Consider the following 24,039-nt stretch of genomic DNA (forward strand, 5'->3'; position numbering starts at 1 on the left):
GCGGCGTGCACGCGTGGAGCCACAGACGCATGTCGTGGAAGCGTGTGTCTGGAGGGGAGGAGCCGCTCTGCGCAGTTGGGCAGGCCCACCTGCCTGCCGGAAAGGAGGCAGGCGAAGGAGGGCGCAGCTCCGGCCACTCGCCTCGGAGCTGGTCGGCCTCGCTGGCCGCTTGCAGCCGAGCCTCGGCAGGACTCGGTTGCTGGGACGAGCGCCTTCGCTGCAAGCTGCCGCCTGCTCGGCTCGCTTCGGACCAGCGCCGTCCTTCGCTTTGCCAAGCCGGGGAAGAGGCGGTGGCGCCGCGGTGAGGCGAAGGCGAGGGGCGCGCGGGGAGCTTGGAAGCGATGTCATCGGGCTCCCCCCCGGCAATACCCCCGTGTTTCCCCGAAAGTAAGACATATGTCTTACTTTTGGGGTATGGCTTATATTAGCCGACCCCCCTGAAGCCCCCAATACGTCTTACAATCGGGGGTGTCTTACTATCGGGGAAACAGGGTATGAGATGTTGGGGTTTTTCTCTGTGTATGTGTCATGAATGAAGGATAATGTATATGTATATAGTTATTTAGCTTGCTGGGTACTACAGTGGGTTTACCATTTTTAGATGTATTTGTCAACAGATGAGAAGATGGAAGCCTTAAAACCACAGTTTTTTGCAAGGCCATAAACACTCCACACATTCCAACTATCCACCTTTAAACAAACAGAATTGCATCAGAACACTATATGGCAGGGTGAGAACCCATTGCAGTATTCAGCAACCTAAACAATTGGGACCAGGTACCTGTATAAACAATTTGGGCAGAATAGTTACTCACAAGTATTTATTACAAGATGTCTGTACAACATAGTTGAAACAGAAATGAAGAAACAAAGTACAAAACTCACTACATGGCACACCCTGTCATACAAAAACATTTAAAAAGCATTAGAATGCAGCTCCTGAAATCTGCTAGTGGGCATTGCAAAACACCCAGAAGCTAGTACTTGCTGGACTGATACACATGATAGACCTGTGCATGCTCTGACAGGCTACCGTGCAAAGAAAAATTGAAAGGAACAGTTGAAAGTGGTAGATACTTCCAATATACTCTACTGGATCCCCTGCATGGATTGCTCCTGTGGCTATGTAAGACAGATGGGGAAGAAACTAACCACCAGACTGCAACAACACAAGCAAGTGGTCAGTTGAGAAGATCGGAACTCATTGATAGCCTAACATTACATTACATTAAATGTTGCAGCTACTAACATTGTTGGACGAGAAGGCACAAAAATAGCCAGGGAAATGATTGAAGCCTGGGAAATGGGCCCTTTGTTAATTGGTAGGAGTGCTGATTTACCACCAGACTATCATGTACTTAAAAGATGAGGGCTTGGCAGCACAAGGAAACAACAATTAATGACTTAATAACTGGCCATCAACACCACAAGCAACAACTAAGAAGCCACACAACTAAGAAGCCACATACAACCAGACACCATATAAATACACACAGAATAGCCAAAAGCACTCTGCTAGAGAAATGAACCCTAAGGATAGGCTCCAGCATAAAACCAAAAGTTCAGAAGATTAAACCTCTCACTCGGTGACCAATCCAAATTGGATTCATTCTCTCTCCCGCTCTCCCCCTGTCCTCTCTGCCTCTCTGTCTGTCTATCCCTCCCTCCCCCTCTCTCTTACAACAGACCACTTCTGGTATCCTTTTAGACTACCAGTGGAATCTAGTAGTGCATTAAATCCAATTAGAGATCCATTTGCTGGAAATGAATGATTTCCTGCAGCTGGAGCTTGGCAAATGTATCTTTTCTTTTATATACACGGAGAGCTTATGCACCAAAGACAAATTTCTTGTATGTCCCAGAGGGTGTTCTTCCCAGTTTGGACCAGTTTGCCCAAACTGGTAGTGATCCACTGGTGACATCCCAGTGATGTCATGGAACTGGCTCAGTCAGTGTTGGTCCGTGGGTGCTGCCATCTTTTTTTAAAAAAAAAATTCCCCTCTAAGCATATGCAAAAACCAAGTTTCCAGTACTGTGCATGTGGTTACCATCTTGTTTTCAGTTTTTTTTATTTTTTTATTTTTCAGCACTGCACATGAGCACGTGTGTGAGGTGCGCCCACAAGGCTCAGGAGGAAGCGAACTAGTACCGAGGTAAGTTAGAACCCACCCCTAGTATGTTCAATCACATTTGGCCATCTATCTATCTATCTTTCTATCTATCTATCTATCTATCTATCTATCTGTCTGTCTGTCTGTCTGTCTGTCTGTCTGTCCGTCCGTCCGTCCGTCCGTCCGTCCGTCCATCCATCCATCCATCCATCCATCCATCCATCCATCCATCTATCTATCTATCTATCTATCTATCTATCTATCTATCAACTATATGCAGATCCTTTGTATAGAGATGTTACTGCGGGGTAGTCTTCTCCTAGTTCCGGAATCAGGAAGTAGTTTTAGCATCTAATAGAACATGGATAATTTTTCTTATGCTGGAATAGTTTTTGTCTTACTTGCTATTATTTAGAAAGAGAAATTTAGGACCAACATGTTGAACAATCTCTCTAGTCACTGTTTATACTTGAAACAAAGTTCAAGTGTGTTGAGAAAATTGAAAGCAGTTTAAGCATATCTCAGCAAATGTGTGATTTTAAAAAAATGTTCTCAGTTTAGTTAACTGCAGCAGGAACATGTTAGTACTACATATGCTAAATGAAGCATGCTGCTAATGTGTTAGTATAAATACAGCACATAAAAATAACACCAGCATCAATAGCAAGCTGTTAGACAGCTACTTAATTAAAAATAAAATATAAAATGGCTACAGAGAAAATTAGCAATATTGATCCATCAGAGTCAGTTTACCATGGCAATCTCAATTCAAAATTATTGAAGCTAGGATATTCCAACCAGTTTTGGATTTTATATCTAAAAAATATAGATTCTGCATTCTGTTCAATCTAAGTTCCATTACCTGAGATGGCTTCACATATGCAAGAATTTTATTTCAGCTAATTAATGACTTAATAAACAGAATGTCCCTATTTTGAATTCATGAGCTTGGGATTTTCTAAACCATTGCTTTTTTATGGGAAAGTTAATAGCTCCAATGGTACTTAGAATGGTAGGTCTAGAGTCCTTTCCATCCATCCATCCATCATCCATTCATTCTTTCTTTCTTTCTTTCTTTCTTTCATTCATTCATTCATTAAATGTATTATAGTGTTTCTAAATGTAATATAATACACTTGAGGAAAAGGAATCCTCAATCTGAGCATTGTATTGGCAGTTCTGTGCTAGCAAAATCTTCAGAAGAGAAGGATTTAGGGGTAGTGATTTCTGACAGTCTCAAAATGGGTGAACAGTGTGGTCAGAAGGTAGGGAAAGCAAGTAGAATGCTTGGCTGAATAGCTAGAGGTATAACAAGCAGGAAGAGGGAGATTGTGATCCCGCTGTATAGAGCGCTGGTGAAACCACATTTGGAATACTGTGTCCAGTTCTGGAGACCTCACCTACAAAAAGATATTGACAAAATTGAACGGGTCCAAAGATGGGCTACAAGAATGGTGGAAGGTCTTAAGCATAAAATTTATCAGGAAAGACTTAACGAACTCAATCTGTATAGTCTGGAGGACAGAAAGAAAAGGGGGGACATGATCGAAACATTTAAATATGTTAAAGGGTTAAATAAGGTTCAGGAGGGAAGTGTTTTTAATAGGAAAGTGAACACAAGAACAAGGGGACACAATCTTAGGTTAGTTGGGGGAAAGATCAAAAGCAACATGAGAAAATATTATTTTACTGAAAGGGTAGTAGATCTTTGGAACAAACTTCCAGCAGACGTGGTTGGTAAATCCACAGTAACTGAATTTAGACATGCCTGGGATAAACCTATATCCATCCTAAGATGAAATACAGAAAATAGTATAAGGGCAAACTAGATGGCCCATGAGGTCTTTTTCTGCCGTTAATCTTCTATGTTTCTATGTTTCTATTTGTTGTCCATCTCATATCCAATGACACAGGACAACTTGCTAAAAAAGCTGAAAAGAGAATAAATACAATAATGACAGTTGACAGTTGGAGTGAACAGCAAAGCTCTGTAGGTAGAAGGGAGGTTTCCTTCCCTAAAAGAAGGAAGTCTGAATAAGATAATACAAGCTACTTCTATATATATATAAACGCGTATAGACATATCAGAATCATTTCAGTTAGTTTTGATGCTTGAAGAAGGTATTCTTCCCAGTCAGAAGTGAATATCATTTTTCTGAGGAAGAATATAGAAATATATCAGCAGATCTGTGACCCGATCAAAGCTATAAAGAAGTCTGGTCAGTGAAGACACCAAGATTTTTAAAATTCTTCATTTTATAAGAACACATAAAATTGGAAACGAAATCAGAGAAGCATGAAAGAAAGCAGACATGAATAGTGCCATACTGAGATTTTTAAAAAAAACATTTGTTTGTTTGTTTGTTTGTTTGTTTGTTTGTTTATTTATTAGATTTGTATGTTGCCCCTTTCCGTAGACACGTGGCGGCTCACAATACAATAAAAACAGTTTATAACAAATGAATTTTCAATTAACTGGATTGGGCTACTTTAACCTTGGATTACTGTACGAGTTCATAAGAAGAAATGGAATGTCAATATTACTCAAAAGGATCATTCCAAAGTAATATTTGGGATATAATCCAATAAATAGTAAGTTTATATCTGTTAGAGCTATTGGTTATCCAGAGAACTTCAATGGTATAAAATAACATACATCTATTACAGTTGCAACAGTGAAAGACTTTTTTTAAAAAAGTGTATGACAGAGGTGTTCAATTCAATATTATTCAATATTATTAAATAATATTAATGAATGATTAATGAGTAAATGTTGAAGAAATGGAGAAATTTGTAATGACTGGAAATTTAGATTAGGTAAATGTTCTGTCGGGCTCTCTGGTAGAATCCTCCCAAAAATTCACAGGTACAAATTTCAGACACACACATGTTTGAAAATTCAAAACAATGTTCTTCATAATGAAAATTCACTTAAACCAAGCCCTCTTTTGGTATAGCAAAGAGCACTCGTCTCCAAACAAACTGGTAATTTGTACAAGTCCCTTGTCAGTTCTGAGATACTTAGCTTGCAGCTGTGAGGCAATTCACAGTCCTTCTTCTTTCACAAAGTGACACACACTTTGCTCTGGTTTAGATTCAAAGCGGGGAAAAATCAGCACACAAAAAATCAAAGTCAGTAAAGCAGTCACGAAACACAGCGATCAGATAATCCTCCACAATGGCCAAACCCACAGGCTGCTATATATAGCAGCCGCACTAATTACCACAGACCCACCCAACCACAGGTGGCCTCATTTTCTTTGATAATAATCTGTCAGTTGTTGTTGCCTATGCATCGCTCTCCTCATGCATGGCTGTATCATTAACTCTTGTTCTGAATCCAAGGAGGAGCTAGATAATTGATCTCCTTCTGAGCTGTCTGCCCCACTCTCCTCCTCCCTGTCACTCATGTCTTCTTGGTCAGAGGAGCCTTCATCAGCAGATTCCACCGGGGGCAAAACAGGCCTGCAGCATGTGGATGTCTCCCCCACATCCACAGTCCTTGGATCAGGAGCAGGGCCAGAGCTAACCACAACAAGTAAACAGCATAATGGATGGGAGATAACAGAATTGCTAATATCAAACCTGCTTTAAGCAATATTAATACAGATTCTTGTCATGGACTTTGTTGGAAAAAACTTATCTAAATCCAAACGTTTCCTAATAGAAAGAGAATATAGAGAAGGTCACTTCTAGATGAAAACTAAAGAGCATATTTTTCTATGTATTCATTTGTAGGGCTGCCCAGAATTATTTTAAAATAGGCAACCATACAATTTTAAATAAATTAATTTGTGCCAGCAAGCATACTGGTAAAACATTAAAAGTTAAAAACACACCATGAAACAATAAGATCCCTGGAGGTCAAAACATGATTAGTACAATAAAGGACTTAGTCCACCTAACTTATGTAAAAGAGAATCCAGGGAACTAAAAGAAGAGAGAAGAAATATAGCAAAAACTGGAGCAGAAAATCACATCCCCAAAATTTTAAAAGGAAAGATCTAGGTGGTTTTCAGCACAAGCTATATAATCAAATTAAAAAGGAAGATGAAAGGTTTTGGCAACAAAAAAAATTATAACTGACTTTGAACAACTTTGAAATACAACTTTGAACATGAAGCAAGAAAGGATAAGGAAAGGTATCTCACTAAAATGCCAATAACTTGTCAAATATTAGAAAAAGGAGAGATTTTCTTAAAGAAAGCTAGAGGAATCACAGGAAAAATTACCCAAGAGTAATTATAGAAAAGATCTAATACAGGAAAAATATTGAAAGACTATCCTGAAACCCTTTGCAAATAGAATTATAGAATGACAAACATTTGAAGAAAAAGAATATATTCAGGAATCTATTTCACTCAAAAAGAGAAGTGTGACAGGCAATAAAACCATCTGTCAAATACCCAGGCACAGATGTGATCCCTACTGAACTATTTAAAACTGCAGCAGAAAAACAAATATATTGATATCAATAAATATGGAATAAGAGTGCACAGTCTAAAAGTTGAATAAAATAATGGCGAGGAAATACAAGAAAGATGTTTACCTTCCTTTGTTGGCTATGGGGCAGCACGGTGACTCTGGGATTGTTGGCTGGAAAATTGGCAGCCCATGTTTGAGACTCAAGTGCCAGGTGATGAAGTGAGCTCCCATCCTTGATCCAGCTCCTGCCCAACTAGCAGTTTGGAATATGAGTAGATAAATAGGTACCACTTTGGTGGGAAGGTAACAGTGTTGTGTGACATCATGCTGGTCACGTGACTGTGGAAATCTATTCGGACAGTGTTGGTTCAATGGCCTTGAAACAGAGATGAGCATTATTCCCTATAGCAGTGTTTCCCAACCTTGGCAACTTGAAGATATCTGGACTTCAACTCCCAGAATTCCCCAGCCAGTTGAAGTCCAAATATCTTCAAGTTGAAGTCCAAATATCTTCAAGTTGCCAAGGTTGGGAAACACTGCCCTATAGTCAGCAATGACTTGCGGAGTAAAATCCACCAGGACTCATTTATCTTTTATTGGCTATAGCAATACCTTTCAGTATGTTGATCAGGGCTGTCGAACACGTGGCACACAAGCCAAATGCATTACTCAATGGCCACATTGATGCATGATTTAGTGAAGGGGGGAAAGGCCAAATATGTCACACGATGCTGCTTTGACAGCACAGGTTTGACACCCCTGAGGTAGACTGTTCAGACTGTTGAATCTATTAGACCAGATGCAAACCAGAAAACCTAAGGCAGACCTATCAAACTGGTAGCCCACAGGCTGGATGAGTCACACGCAGGCCATGCTAACCCCAGCTCTGCAAAGGCAAAAAAGAGGAAAAAAAGTCATGATACGATACGATATGAAGCTATTGGGTTTGACACCCATGCTGTAAGGAGTTTGTAAAATGAACTTCCTGGGGAACAGCAGTGCATGAAAATGTACGTTCCACCATATTTGTGTCAGGGTTCCAAGCAGTGAAGGGCTACCAAAATTTTTACTACCACACAGTGGCCGTGGCTTATGCAGATGCCCTGCATTTTTTTCAACATCTTTCAATTTATTTATTTATTTATTAGATTTATTTATTTATTAGATTTGTATGCCGCCCCTCTCCGTAGACCCGGAGTGGCTCACAACATCAATACAAAATACAAATCCAATGATTAAAAAGCAAAACAGTTAAAAACCCTTGATTTAAAGAACAATCATACAACCCAAACAAACCATACATAAAAGCATATATACTCAATGCAAATTGAGTGCTCTGGGGTGGAGCTCCATTTTTGCTACCCCACTGCGTTCCCCCCCATCCGGGCAGTAGCCCACCCCTGGTTCCAAGTAATACATCCCAGTTCAATAAGAACTCTGAGGCAAGCAAATTCCTCCAATAACATTTTATTAGCACAGATCTAAATTGGCACCAGTTTTCCCCAGAATTAAAAATAAAACTTTATCAGTTCTCCACAGAGTCTTAGTCACATGGTCCAATCAACGTACAGCCCAGTTGCTAGATGACCTCAGTCTCCACCCTGTGAACACCTGCATGAACATCCTTGATTCCCAGGAGAAAGAATTTTATTATGACCACAACACCCCAGCTAATCCTTACAACCCCCTCCCTGGCCCCTCCATTCCAGGTTGCATCAATCCTGAAGCAGCGAAAGAGAAAAAAAACCTTCCTAGAGACTACAAAAAAGAAAACAGCCACAGTTGAGCCAACTTCAAGCTTGAACAATCTGTTCAGTATATTCTACAGTGAATGCATTATGTATTATTAGAAAATTTGTCAGAATCAAAAGATAAGGTTGAAATACTAACTATCTGAGATATTTGGAAATATGCTTTGCCAATAGAAAGGTTGAAAGGTAGATAGATAATATTATTTATCATTTGTATCTGGCAGTGGGAGGAGAGGGTGGAAGCAAAGGAATACAAATGTTGACAAATACTGTATATCATCACATCATCAGGCCAATTATGCAATTTACATACTTCCATCCAGGTATCAAGACATGTTTACATAATCACAATTTGCATCATAATGCCAGGAACCACATCACCAGTAAAAAAAAAAGCCTTTAATTAAATGGAATAGAAAAAGGGGACAGCAAACAACAAACTGTAAGGAAACCAAAACAAAATGCCATTGTTTTACACATAGTGGTTTGTTAAGGATACCTTTGTGGGTGCATGTACCTTGCCTTCTAACAAGTTTTTTTAATCTCCTGCAGACTGCTTGGACTAGCATCTGTAATTATCTAGGCACTATTTTTCACAAGTAGTTTGCCATTTCCTTCTTCCTAGAATTGAGAATGAATTACCATTTCAGTGTCACCAGACTGGCTTTGTACAGTCTTAGTTTCCAGTCTGATACCTTTAAAACAATACACCCACCTGGCTCTTGAATGTCTTAGCCTGGGATTAAAGATGTTTTTGGAATTACTGTTATAAAAATTGTCTTTTGTTTCTGGGCAATTGTTCAGGACCTCAAACATTTGCCCATGTAATACTGAGAAGTCTAAATAGAATATTGTACACTTTCCATGGAAGGCTATATATTGGATTTGCGTACATTGAAACATGGCCCTAATATAATGAGGGTGTTTTACTGTATCTGTAGGCTTCTGGCTGGTGGCACTTGATGGTTTGAACATTTGGCATTTCAATGCCCTCACTTTCAGTGATTTTCTTCTTCTTCTTCTTCTTCTTCTTCTTCTTCTTCTTCTTCTTCTTATTATTATTATTATTATTATTATTATTATTATTATTATTGTAGTAAGTAGTTAGTAGTAGTAAGTTAATACAGGTTACTAAGGCATAATGATATTTGTTTGCTTTTGGTTTAGAATGATACGCAAACGAATTACTATGCCTTAGATTTCACCTTCCCCAGATGACTCACAATCTATTATGCAATCATTCCATTTGTGGCCACCATAGCTGAGACAACAGCAAGTCATCTTCTGCAGCTGCTGGCTTAGAGGCTGGTATAGGTTCCTGGGGGGGGGGGGTGTACCCCCCCAGTCCAATCACCAGTGCCTCGCTTTTCCCCCTCCCCTTCATGGAGTTTCTGACCTGGTACCAACTCATACTGGGTCTCCAAGCAGCTGAGATTTAGGGTTCCCCTGCAGAGTGTGGGGAACTACATGAAGCTCCGACATTGGGCACGCCCCTCTCAGATTTCACCTTATATGATTTATTCAGTAAATATTTCAGCAAAATATTTTATTTTTTAAAAAAAATTGGGTTAGCATTATGTGAATTCAGTTTTTGTATTTTGCTATACTTGGAGCCACAACCAGACATTCCAGTTGGTCTAATTTGAAGACATTGCAAAGGATTTTTTTTTATGAGTATGTTTTGCGCTAAACATTGCTCCTTACTATTTTCAGGTGAGATTGCTGTATATTCTGTAGGGGCCTAGAAAATTGTGTATATTCTATAGGGTGCTAATTAATTAAGAACTATTTATTATTATTATTATTATTATTATTATTATTATTATTATTTATTAGATTTGTATGCCACCCCTCTGTGACAGAAAAATGGAAACAAGGCTTATCAAACTTCCTTGTTTCAGATAGTTAAGATTAGTGGTCTGCTCTGCATTACAGAAATGTCAGTGACCAAATAATTAGACCATGCTATTAGCCCAGAAGCTCATCATCAGTGAAGTGATGCTCACTGTGAAATATATTGTATATATTGTATACAACTTTCTGTGTACTTATGCAGTTCTACCAGTAGCTAAGAGAGATTAGAAGAGCTGAAAAGGCTTCTGTTTTAGCTTCTGAAGCTGCGCTACAATACCTCAAAATGATACGAGGTGAAGCAACTAAGTTGTTCTGTATTTAAAGGGAGTGGATATTCTACCACTTTGAAGAGACACTTTATGTGAAGTTGAACCTTCCTTGAAGTGAAGCTAACTTTTAAAGCTTAGCACAGCCTTATTAAATCCTCACTGAGTAAACTGAATCCTAAAATTTCATTGGGACTCATTTAGATATTCATTATTTTGAGGCACTCTGATCAGGGACCACGATCCACTAAAAGAACTGCAGGATTTTCACCCCATCTCTTCTTATTTACAGATTTCTGCTCGCCCTCTCCCCCCCCCCCCGATCTAATTGATTGCTTTTAGAAACTATGTTTAATCACTTTTGAAAATGAAACTTATTGGATTTTGTCAGGAGGTCTTTCATTTTTGATCCACCTTAAGCTCTCTGAGCCACATATTCCACCCAATTTGTATTGGTGCTTCCTCTCTGGTAATGTTCTACAGAGGATTGATGATCAAGATCTCGTCCCTCTATTGGCATGCCTTCTATAGCCCATATACTCATATAGGATTTTGCACATAACATTAGTACCACAAATTAAAAAGAACTTTTCTGTTTTGTAGTAGAAACACTATTTTCATGGAATTCTCTGGTTTTTATGGAACTATTGTGTTCTTTCAGGTTGAAATTGTCTGGGTGTAGCCTATTTAGAGTCTCTGGCTCATGAGTAGCTCTGCTGGGCTTCTCCAGGTAACTGTGCTGAGAATAATATGTTGTACTAGGAGAAATTTATCTACGCGGGTCTACCAGTCACCCAGTCCCAAATGCCCCCAGGCTTGGGGATGTATTCAAATTGTCCCTTATTGGCCAGGTGAAAAAGAGTCGGCTGATGGAACACTGACACATTGCTTTGCCAAGCAAAATGGCCACCACTCACGTTCCCCACCGGGCTGGATGTTTTAGCATCTTTTCGGCTTATTTTGGTACAAAACCCTTCAGTATCCCACTTTCACTGCCAAATAATAATAATAATAATAATAATAATAATAATAATAATAATAATAACAACAACAACAACAACAACAACAACAGCAACAACAACAACAGAGTTGGAAGAGACCTTGGAGGTCTTCTAGTCCAACCCTTGCTTAGGCAGGAAAACCTACACTAATTCAGACAGATGGTTATCCAACATTTGCTTAAAAACTTCCAGTGTTGGGGCTTTCACAACTTCTGGAGGCAAGCTGTTCCACTGATCCACCGTTCTGACTGCCAGGAAATTTCTCCTTAGTTCTAAGTTACTTCTCTCCTTGTTTAGTTTCCACCCATTGCTTCTTGTTCTACCCTCAGGTGCTTTGGAGAATAAGTTGTCTCCTTCATTGTGGCAACCCGTGAGATGATGGGTTGCCACAATGTTGAGTCCTGGTACTGAAGAGGCTGAAGACAGCTCTTTATTGCAATACAACAAAGATCCAGCAAAATAGCCAGGCTGGCAGCTTTCCGTTTTGTACAGAGCTGTCCGATGGCTCAACCAATCAACAGTCTCCTTTTTCCTGCCTACAAAGATGACTTTGGAGTAAATAGTATGTTTCTAATACATAACACCTTCCTTTTTCTTTTGGGTAGTTTTAATCAAACTAATTTTAAAACCACAGATTGTCTATTTGTTTCAACTCCTCAAAAAAAAAGCCTCTTTTTTTGGAGGGTGTGATTGGATTATATGCTTTAAACTGTAAGAGGAGTTAATACTACAGAGTACATGTTTTCTTGCTTATCTTCTTCTTACCCCCCAGGACATAAAAAGTAACCATTTCAGGATTTGAGAGTCCTTGTCTTACACTCCAATGCTAAATGTGTCTCAAAGCTTCAAGGGCCAAGAGGTAGTATTACAGAGTTATTATTATTCCCAGTTAGGGGTAACTTTGGTCAGTGTTACTACTTTTCTCAGCTGCCGCAACGATTGTCAAAAGTTGTTATTCTGCTAAGTTGTTACTCTGCTATGAATCTTTCCTGAACACCAAAGAAAATGCCATCAATGTTTATTTTTTAATTATTTTTTAAATCAAGTTTATTTATGTTTTCAAATAAAATACAAAAGTAGAAATAACTCGTTGTACATTGCAGATCATAGCCCTTAACCACCAGTTTGAATTACGATTCAATTTCTGTTTAGTTACATCATTAAAAGAAGAGAAATAAGAAGAAAAGAGTAGAAATAAAGTCCCTTTATTTTTTATCTTATTTTTTTAAATGACTAAAGAAGAAAAACAGTCAATGTTTATTGTTTTTGTTGTTATTGTTTAAAAATAATGTTATTCTCTAGAATTCTTTAATTGATCAATTATGAAAAAGAATGAAAGAGAGGAAAAAATAAAAGAGAGAAGAAAAAATAATGATGTATTCTTTCTAGAAGCATTTTGGAAGAGCAATCATATGTCTATCTCATATTAGTTGTGTTATACTTGCTTACTCTTCTTATTGCCTTGGCTTTAATTGTTCTTCGGTGTATGAAGATGGCATATGTCTGCTTGGATTATGAATTTTACAATGCTGTTAGGATTCTGCACAGTGTCATAAGGCACTCTTCACTGATCTTTTATCACCAAAGGCCCCAGCCATCCACTGAAGACTGAAACTGGCAGACTATTTAGCGTGCCCTAAGTATAACTTTGAGACAGCAGGAGCTGGTGCTTGCTGTAATTATGCTTTCCCAATTGTAGAATCTACTCCCTATCGAGACTGGAAGATCAGCATCTGTTGCAACATTTAGGCTAAAATTAAGGAGGTGCACAAATCTGCTGATTCATTTAACTGTAGGGAATTGTTTTTAATTAAAATGTTTGAATGCTTGGATTCTTTCCAAGCAAAATATAAATTGGGAAATGAAGTCACATAGTGGAAATTTGTAAAGTAAAAATGAATGACAAATGCCATGAGACAGATAGACTGGTGTATATATGTATTTGAATATTTGAAATGGATTCACTTTTGGTGGACTCAGAATGAAAGCGAAAAGAAATGTCAAAAGGTTTGCCATTTGTTTGCCAGTTAATATAGTCTTGGAAATGATGGAAATTGGTCCACCATATAAAAAGTGCATTTGATTAGCTAGAGATATTATTTTTAATGATAAAGCATTTTTCTATGACTTCCCATTAAAAATAATACAAATCTTAAATGATTTATCAAAAGTTTCAATTATTTATTTATATTTGGCCTTTATATTCAACTCAATTATGGAGATTAGGACTGCGCCAACCCTTCTTGTTTTCCACAAACTCTTGAAAATCCACCTATGTCACCAGGCATGGGGAAATTGATTCCCCCAGCTGTCCCGCGTTATGTATGGTTTGCTGAATTGTGTGATTGTTTGTAATAAGGGTTTCTTAATATGTTCTGGTTTTAAAATTGGATTTGTAAATTGTACTGTTGTTGGAAGCTGCTCCGAGTCCTTGGAGAGGGGCGGCATACAAATCAAATCAAATCAAATCAAATCAAATCAAATCAAATCAAATCAAATCAAATCAAATCAAATCAAATCAAATCAAATCAAATCAAATCAAATCAAATCAAATCAAATCAAATCAAATCAAATCAAATCAAATCAAATCAAATCAAATCAAATCAAATCAAATCAAATCAAATCAAATCAAATCAAATCAAATCAAATCAAATCAAATCAAATCAAATCAAATCAAATCAAATCAAATCAAATCAAATCAAAAATAACAGCAGTGAAGGGTTACCAAAATTATTACTACCACCCTGTGAAGGAAGCCCTGCATTTTCTTTTAACATCTTTCAGTACAAATTGGGTGCTCCGGGGTGGAGCTCCATTTTTGCTACCCCACTGTGTTCCCCCCCTGTCCGGGCAGTAGCCCACCCCTGGTTAACAGTATCAACCGTGTCATCATATTTTAAAGCTGAGTCTACCATTACCAAAATAATTGTTATTTTGCTGTTCAAATAGGCATTAAAAATAAAATGAAACTAAAGCTCATATATTTTAATCGAAAGGGATGCAAGTATCTAATACCTAATGGACCCCCGCCAATAAGTATTGTGTATACAACAACTAATGATACTTAACATAATAAATTAATATTTAATAAATAATTAAAAGAAAATGAAATAAAACCATCTATGTTACAAAAACCATCTATCCAGCAAAAGCACCCACATTTGTTATCATTTTGCAAGTATGTACATAGTATGTCATTTATATGTGTGTTATGAAAGAAAAGAAGATGTATACATATGTGGGTACCAGCCACTTTGGGCATACTCCTATGTTTGTGCATATAAAGCCCTGCAACCAAATACAAATGATTGTGTCTTGCCCAGAATAACCTCCATCGAATCTCCATCTCAAGGAGAGAAGCAACTTAGAACTAAAGAGAAATTTCCTGATGGTTAGAACAATTAATCAGTGGAACAGATTGCCTTTAGAAGTTGAGAATGTTCCAACACTGAAAGTTTTTAAGATGTTGGATAACCATTTGTCTGAAGTAGGTGGTGGTTGCACTTATGGCCGCTACTGGGCCATAAATGAGGCATGCCACCCATTGGCATGATATTTAGCTTCTGTGCAAGTGAAATCTTGCGTGAGGACGTTCTCGCGCATGAAATTTCACTGTTTTGGGGCAATCTCTTTTCTTTTGCACATGCACAGAAGCAAAATACTGCTGAAAATCGGTGAAATCTCACATGTGGGGAAGGTTGTCGAGAAGGTGGTGGCGCTCCAACTCCAGTGGTCCTTGGAAAAAGCCGATTATCTAGGTCCCCAGGAGTCTGGATTCAGGCCCAGCTACAGCATGGAAACTGCTTTGGTCGCATTGATGGATGATCTCTGGCGGGCCCGGGACAGAGGCTTGTCCTCTGTCCTGGTGCTTCTTGACTTCTCAGCAGCTTTCCATACGATTGACCATGGTATCCTTCTGCGCCGGCTGGAGGGGTTGGGAGTGGGAGGCACTGTTCTCCAATGGTTTTCCTCCTACCTATCCGGTCAGTCGCAGTCGGTGTTATTGGGGGGTCAGAGGTCGACCTCGAGGTTACTCCATTCTATTCTATTCTACTCTACCCTATTCTATTCTATTCTATTCTATTCTATTTATTCTATTAGAATATAATAGTCTCGTCTAAACCTGTGCCCCATTGGGGATGCTATTGTCCTGGTTGAGAACTTAGAATATTATTCCAGGCTGAAAGACACCTACTTTAGAAAGACACCTGGTTCAGGAAAATAATTTTCTTGAATTGTCACCAAGCCTTGTTTTGCTAGTCATCTGCTATCTTTGGTAAAATAGAAATTCTGGAATTATATGTGAAATATAATACATAGTACAGTCAGGAAGTAATAACACACAGCTTTAAAGGTGCTGTGGTGTGAATCCATTGCTACATAATTTTTTTTAAAAAAGATTTTCCCCTCATTAATTCACTCTATTCTTTCTCATTTAATGAATTACTGATTTTGTTGGGAGAGGAGAAAGGTCCTGTCCTCAGTTTAAATCTTTTGATCATGTTCATTTTAACTCCAGAACAGTAGCTTAAATATATGCAAAGTTATATTTTTCTCTCCATCTATCTTTAATGCCTCATATTTTCTGGAGTGCTTAGAACTGTTAGTGAGTAAAAAAAAAAAATGCCTACCCTATACAGCAGTTCAACCTTAACCTTTCAGAAGTTATTCAGATTGTGGCCCTTACTATCAAATATTCTGACACTTTTAATTGGTTTTCCTTTTAAATCCCTTTTAATATTCCTTTTCAAGTTTTTGTCTTTTCCCTTCTCTCTATTTTCCTTTTCTCTTCTCCTGCTGCTTATATTCTCTCAAATCCCACAGGTGTCCAGCTGTAGATTTCTTTGTTTCTTCTGTTTGACTAGAAGCATTTTTTTTCTAAATTCCCTCCCACTATGACTGCAATTCTTTTTCAGTGTTTGCTTTCTTTCTAATCAATTCTTTTCTTGTTCAAAAGGAAGATGCTCTCAATTGTTCTGTGCCTTTTTTTTCACCCTATTGTGATGAAAGAGCTAGTTGTCTTCTGCACATCTCCTGTTGTTCTTTAGTCTTGCTGTCCATCATTTTGGTGATATGACAGAATCACAATGTGAATGTAAGGGGGGAAAAGCCCACCAATATTAACAGTCAGTGTGATACAATTGTTAAAGCCTAAACAATTGGCTACTTGAATACTAGATTCCTAGCTGGGATGTAGAGCTCAGTCCTAAGGAGTGTCAGAGAAGGGAAGTTAATGTTGACAGAAACATAAAATATCTCCCCCACCTCAACATTTTTTAAAGTAATGGGGAAGAACTTAAGCATTGGATAGTTAAATTTCCTGGGGTAACTGTCCAAGGAGATAAAGGGAGACAGAGACCCCAGATAAAAATTCTGTTCAACTGGATGTGTGAAACTTAAAGGATCTGACTGAAGCATCTTTAGCCATCTCCCATCTGGTTGTTTTTGTTGACTGCCATAATTCTATAATTCTTATTGACTGTGCAAATGCGCATGAAAGAAATCTTTTTCAGTGATATACACTGGTGGTGAGTTCTGGCTCAACTCTTCTCTCAGGAAACACACATACACACACATGCACATAAAGACACACCTCAGCCAAAAGCACTTTGCAGCCTTTGAAGCGTCAAAATGGGAGATTGAGCTAGGGATGTGATATACAGAGGTATCAATGGGAAAATATGTGGTTAAAAGGTTTGAGCATTGTGCTTTGATCTTAAAGAATGTTTTTTAAATAAACTGATATATTATTGGCTCCATTAGAAATTATGTATAGTGTGTAAAGACATTTCAAACAAGTTTGAAATGTGGACAACATGAAGGGACATTTTATCATGCTTGGTGGAAATGTAGAAAAGTTTTTAAAAAATTGGATTCAGATATATACATTGATAAAGCGGATGTTAAATGTTCAATTCAAATCAGATCTTTTCCTTTCCTATATGCACAAAGATGGAAAGATCTGGCACCATTCCTCCATGGAGGAATGCTCGGTGAAACTGTGAGGTAGATAAATTGACTTCTTTGATTAGAGAAAAACAATATGTACATTAATTGGGCACTGGAAACCCATTGCGGTCTTTTTGACCAAAATGAAAGCAGAATGAACTTACGATTTATGTTGTGATGATTAAACTGGATAAATAGGCAGAGGAGAGTTACATATGATGTAAAATTAGAAATATATTTAAATGTAATTGTATGTATAACTGTATTTATAACTATTAGAGAGACATTAAAAAGTAATTGTATCAGAAGCTACTTATTTATACTTCTGTTTTTCATTATATCTTTTTATACATCTATTTTCTTGCACTTTTGGATTTTTCTTTTAATTGTATTTTTCTTCTCTGTTCTAATTTAATTTTCTTATTATTGCTCTTAAACTTTTAATGATATGCATGTATGTTTATACATATGAATACACACACAGTGTGTGTGTGTGTGTGTGTGTTTGTTTTTGTAGATTTTCACGGGTATAGGTATGAAGGTCTTGGCATATTCAGGTTTAAAGCAAACTGACAAACACCATAAACACATGACCAGACCACAAACTCGCAGCCAAACCAAAATTGTTACACCCCAGACACACGTTACAAAACAGCTAAACAGTCTGCAAGCTCCAACTACTCAGGATATCACCCCCAATCCACAAATATCAACTAAGCAGCATACATCAATTACATCAATGATCCCAGGTGTTATCCCGCTGACTCACCAGGAAGTTTCAAAACAGCTTGCAGCTGCTGAGCCAGCACTCCACACCCACCCACCAGTATTTATAGAGGGAAGGCAGCTCAGATCTTGCTGTATTCACCCTAGCATAAGGACAGAAGCAGCAACCTGAAGATGACAAGTGGGATCTTGTCGAAACTTGCCAGAAATCTCTGAAACTTACACGGGAAGAAACCCAAATATGCCAAGACCTTAGAATAGAATAAAATAGAATAGAATAGAACAGAACAGAACAGAATAGAATTCTATATTGGCAAGTATGATTGGACACACAAAGAATTTGTCTTGGTGCATATGCTCTAAGTGTACATAAAAGAAAAAGATACATTTGTCAAGAATCATGTGGTACAACACTTAATGATTGTCATAGGAGTCAAATAAGCAATGAAGAAATAATCAATATTAATAAAAATCTCAGGATACAAGCAACAAGTTACAATCATACAGTCCTAAGTGGGAAGAAAAGGATGATAGGAATGATGAGAAAAAAGTAGTAGAAATAGAAGTGCAGACTTAGTAAAAAATTGACAGGATTGAGGGAATTATTTGTTTAGTAGAGTGATAATTATTGTATAGTACAGTGGTACCTCATGATACGAACTTAATTGGTTCCAGGAGGAGGTTCATAAGGTGAAAAGTTTGTAAGATGAAACAATGTTTCCCATAAGAATCAATGTAAAAGCAAATAATGCGTGTAAATCCTTCAGGAAAATCCCAAACTTTAGAAGGGAGGCAAACAGAGGGCAGGGAGGAGCAGCTAAAGGGGGCGGGTGGAAGAAGCAAGGCTAGGCTAAAGGGTGAGTGGGAAGGAAGAAAGGCAAGGGGGGTGCCCCTCCCTTTTCTTTCTTCAAAAGACACTCTTTCAGTACCTGTGGCTGTTCTCTGGTATACAAGCAATAAAAGGTTCATTATTATAGTTACAGTAGAGAATATTTCACTGATTCATAAATAATTTGCTTGTAAGTTACACATCAAAATGCAGAAGAGGCTGTACATTACGTATTACATAGTCTGGCCTGTACAATGCCTTCTCCTATATTTGTTCCTACTTCCAGGCTTCACAATTTAAAAAGGAGAGTGATAAATTAGATCATGTTTAGAGAAGAACTATCAAGATGGTGAAGGTCTGGAAACCAACCCCATGAGAGGCAGGTTGAAAATATATCTCTACATTTAGCCGATAGAAAAGATGACCATTGAGACATACAATAGAAAATTTTCAAATACCTGAAAAGTTGTCTCATAGACGAGGCAGTAAATTTAGTTTTTATTGTCCCAAAAGGCAGAACACAAATAACAGGTTAAATTACAAGAAAGCAACTTCAGGCTGGCTTCTGAGAAATTTCCTGATTGTATGAACTGTCACCCAATGAAACTAACTATCATATGAAGAGTAAAGATTTTTTTCTTCACTAAAGGTCTCCAGAGTCTGAACATCTATTAGACATGTTCTATTGGATCCTACACGTGGAATGAGAAGTAGGGAATTAGACTCTCTAAACTCAATAATACTCTTTCAATTTTATATTATTATATATACTATTATTATAAATGCTCTTTTATCCCATCTACATATTTTACCTGTTTGGCACCATAAACATTAAGTTCCCTTTACAAATGCAATCCAATTTATAGCCAATGGAAACTAAAAGAAGGAAAGAATAGATGTAGGCAATGTAAGGAGCACAAAAGAACCACACCATTGAGAAATCATTGGCTTGTTCAGAGTGACAGAAATTGTATAATGGAAATCTTCCTTTCTTAGATAAATTACACTTAGTTGATTTATTGTCAGTGAACATAGAATGAAACAGGGGAGCAGACTGGAAGGGACTAAAAAACACTGTAAGAAAACAGGACAATACACACATATTTAAGATTTCTATCACAAGAAGATCTCCTAAGAAAATCACTGGGGAAAATAGCTCTTAAGAGGTATAATTGATAGAAAAGCTTTATGGGAAGCTATTATGTCCAAAGCAAGATAATCCGGGGCCCTTGCATTCTCTCTGTAAGATATGATATGTTGAGAAATTAACTGAATAAGAGGCATCCCATTAGTTTTGTGACTGCAGTAATGAAGCATACTGCCTTTTTTTATCAATGCAGAATAAAGATGGACATACTATATTTTTCAAAGTATAAGATACATCTTGCGCTCCCCACAAAAAGAGGGTGAAAATTTGGGTGTGTCTTATACACGGAATGTAGTCCTGCCCAGCCTCTCAAATGGAAGTTTCAGGGGCTTAAACAATCCTCTGAAATGGAGGTTTCAGAGGCTGGGGGGAAATCCTCTGGAACAGAGGTTTCAGGGGCTGAAAAAAATCCTCTCTAACAGAGGTTTCAGAGACTGGAAAAGCAAGGTGCAGAGCTCACAACCAACAAAACTTGCTAAAGTTCACTTCTGGGGATAGCTGTTTGGGGATATTCCAGAAGGCTGGTTTACCCACCAATCAGGTTTTTTTCTCATTTTCCTCCCCCCAAACTAAGATGCGTCTTATACTCCAGTGTATCTTATAGCTGAAAACATAAGATACATATTGGTGAATGTAGGCTACAATTTTATTTGACAATTTATAGAAAAGTCCAAGACATAAGTGGGAATCAGTCGAAATGAGAGTGGTCTTGTCTCTTTCTTTTCAATGTGCACTGAAGTATCATTCCCCTGCATCAATCTCTGGTCTGCAAACATGCTCTAGTTTCTGTCCAACTTTCTACCCTATTGGAGGGAAATTTTCTACCTCACCATTTCCAGGATCTTATGCAAAAAGTTCTAAGAAATCCTTTATCTTATAATTTATTTTAAAGTTTTTAGAAAGATAGATTAAAAACTAACATGAACTATTATCTAAAATAATATATCTTTAACAGTATCTTAAATAATATATTTTGTTTAATGATTAGTTTGGCGATCTCCGAAAGTTGCGCTCAGAGTAATCTTTCATAGAAATATTTCCCATTCTCTAGATTCCAAAATCTTAAATTACAAATCCAGAGGAACTTCATGAAATCCAAAGTTAATTACATTACTTCTCAACTGAGATCTATTTAAAGTGGTTCCAATTTTGAGACTTTAGGGCTAATCTAGAGTAAGTGAAGAAATATGTGCTTGAAGCCCAGTACTGAATGTTTTAGAGGAGAAAAACAGACATTATCAGAACTAAGATCTGGCTAGATTGCTCTTTGTGTATTAATTTTAAAAAGTCAGAACTTTTCCTGTGGAGTCTTTCTCATTCAAAAACAGCTGCCATGCTTCTCTCTCCACTACACACATGTTTTGAAGCTGGGAATGGGGAAATAGTATTGGGGGGGAGGGTTTCCCATTTTTAATGGCTTAAAATAATGTCTTTTGTTTTATTTTGTGTGACTTAGCATTTAGCAGTGTGGAATCTTCAAGCATTGTTCTATCTTAATAGACTACATTGTAAAGAAACTACAATGTTTTGAATGATTTTGTTTCAAAGAAGACATTAAATATTTTTCTGTGTAATTCAGTGTTTTAATTATTAAGAGCACTTTAACTGTCAGCTCTGTTCATGGAAAAATATATTTAAAAATGAAATACCTTGTCTATATACTACTGACACTCTGTTTGTTCTTTGTAACCTTCAATTAGCTGCATCATAGGGAAACGATTTTTGAATAAAAAAATCAACCTCAATTGGTACCTCAAATGCATTAACTTAAAGAATGTGTACAAAAAACTACTCCTGTAGAATTAAAATTTCAAGGCTCATCAGGCCAGTTGTATTTACAAACATATGGCCATTGCAATACCACCATACTCTACCATGAACACATGACCATAATCCCTACCAACCTCCCATAAAGTCATTAGGCAAACTGGCGGCAAATTGGAAGCTGCTCCTGCTCCCAGGATCAATTTGTGATCATTCTTTTAAAATGACTAAATATTAACAAAGAATGAGACAATTGGTCATAACTTATCTAATTAATTTAATTAATAATAATAATAATAATAATAATAATAATAATAATAATAATAATAATAATAATCGCATAGACTGACTACAAGCATAGACATGATGCTGTGGCACAGATGATCCACTGGAACTTGTGCCGGAACTACCATTTACCAGTGGCAAAGAACTGGTGGGATCATAAGCCCGAAAAAGTGGTTGAAAATGAGCAAGCAAAATTACTGTGGGACTTCCTACTTCAGACTGACCGAATTCTGAAGCATAACACACCAGACATCGTGATCGTGGAGACGCCTGATGGACCCTGAGGGCTTTCAGACTGCGCTTGGGGTTATACCAGAGGCACTTGTCCACAGTTCGGCAGAGTCTCTTGCGGAGGCCTGGAACAAGGCCGCAGCGGAGGCTCTTGACCGGATTGCGCCTTTGCGACCTCTCCGAGGCGCTAGACCCCGTAGAGCTCCATGGTTCAACGAGGAGCTCCGGGAGTTGAAACGCCAGAAGAGACGTCTAGAGAAGCGATGGAGGAAGAGTAGGTCTGAATCCGATCGAACACTTGTAAGAGCTTTTATTAAGACTTACAAAGTGGCGCTCAAGGCGGCAAGATGCGCGTACCATGCCGCCTTGATTGCATCAGCGGAATCCCGCCCGGCCGCTCTGTTTAGGGTGACCCGCTCCCTTCTTAATCAGGGGGGAGTTGGGGAGCCCTTACAGAGTAGTGCCGAGGACTTTAACACGTTTTTCGCTGATAAAGTCGCTCGGATCCGAGCCGACCTCGACTCCAATTGTAAAACAGAGTCGACCGACAACGAGTCAGTCGAGGTGACTGGGGCACGTACTTGTCCACCTGTCTGGGAAGAGTTTGATCTGGTGACACCTGATGAAGTGGACAAGGCCATTGGAGCTGTGAGTTCTGCCACCTGTTTACTGGATCCGTGTCCCTCCTGGTTGGTTTCGGCCAGCAGGGAGGTGACACGGAGCTGGGCCCAGGAGATTACCAACGCTTCCTTGGGGAGGGGAGTTTTTCCATCACTCTATAAAGAAGCGCTTGTGCGCCCCCTCCTCAAGAAGCCCTCCCTGGACCCAGCCGTACTTAACAACTATCGTCCAGTCTCCAACCTTCCCTTTATGGGGAAGGTTGTCGAGAAGGTGGTGGCACTCCAGCTCCAGCGGTCCTTGGAAGAAGCCGATTATCTAGGTCCCCGGCAGTCGGGTTTCAGGCCCGGTTACAGCACGGAAACCGCTTTGGTCGCGTTGATGGATGATCTCTGGCGGGCCCGGGACAGGGGTTTATCCTCTGTCCTGGTGCTCCTTGACCTCTCAGCGGCTTTCGATACCATCGACCATGGTATCCTTCTGCACCGGCTGGAGGGGCTGGGGGTGGGAGGCACTGTTCTTCAGTGGTTCTCCTCCTACCTCTCTGGCCGGTCGCAGTCGGTGTTAGTGGGGGGCCAGAGGTCGACTCCTAGGTTTCTCCCTTGTGGGGTGCCTCAGGGGTCGGTCCTCTCCCCCCTGCTATTCAACATCTACATGAAACCGCTGGGCGAGATCATCCAAGGACATGGGGTGAGGTATCATCAATATGCGGATGATACCCAGCTTTACATCTCCACCCCATGCCCAGTCAACGAAGCGGTGGAAGTGATGTGCCGGTGCCTGGAGGCTGTTGGGGCCTGGATGGGTGTCAACAGACTCAAGCTCAACCCGGATAAGACGGAGTGGCTGTGGGTTCTGCCTCCCAAGGACAATCCCATCTGTCCGTCCATCACCCTGGGGGGGGAATTGTTGACCCCCTCAGAGAGGGTCCGCAACTTGGGCGTCCTCCTCGATCCACAGCTCACATTAGAACAACATCTTTCAGCTGTGGCGAGGGGGGCGTTTGCCCAGGTTCGCCTGGTGCACCAGTTGCGGCCCTATCTGGACCGGGACTCATTGCTCACAGTCACTCATGCCCTCAT

The sequence above is a fragment of the Erythrolamprus reginae genome, chromosome 1, assembly GCF_031021105.1.
Source record: "Erythrolamprus reginae isolate rEryReg1 chromosome 1, rEryReg1.hap1, whole genome shotgun sequence".
NCBI classification, from domain to species: Eukaryota; Metazoa; Chordata; class Lepidosauria; order Squamata; family Dipsadidae; genus Erythrolamprus; species Erythrolamprus reginae.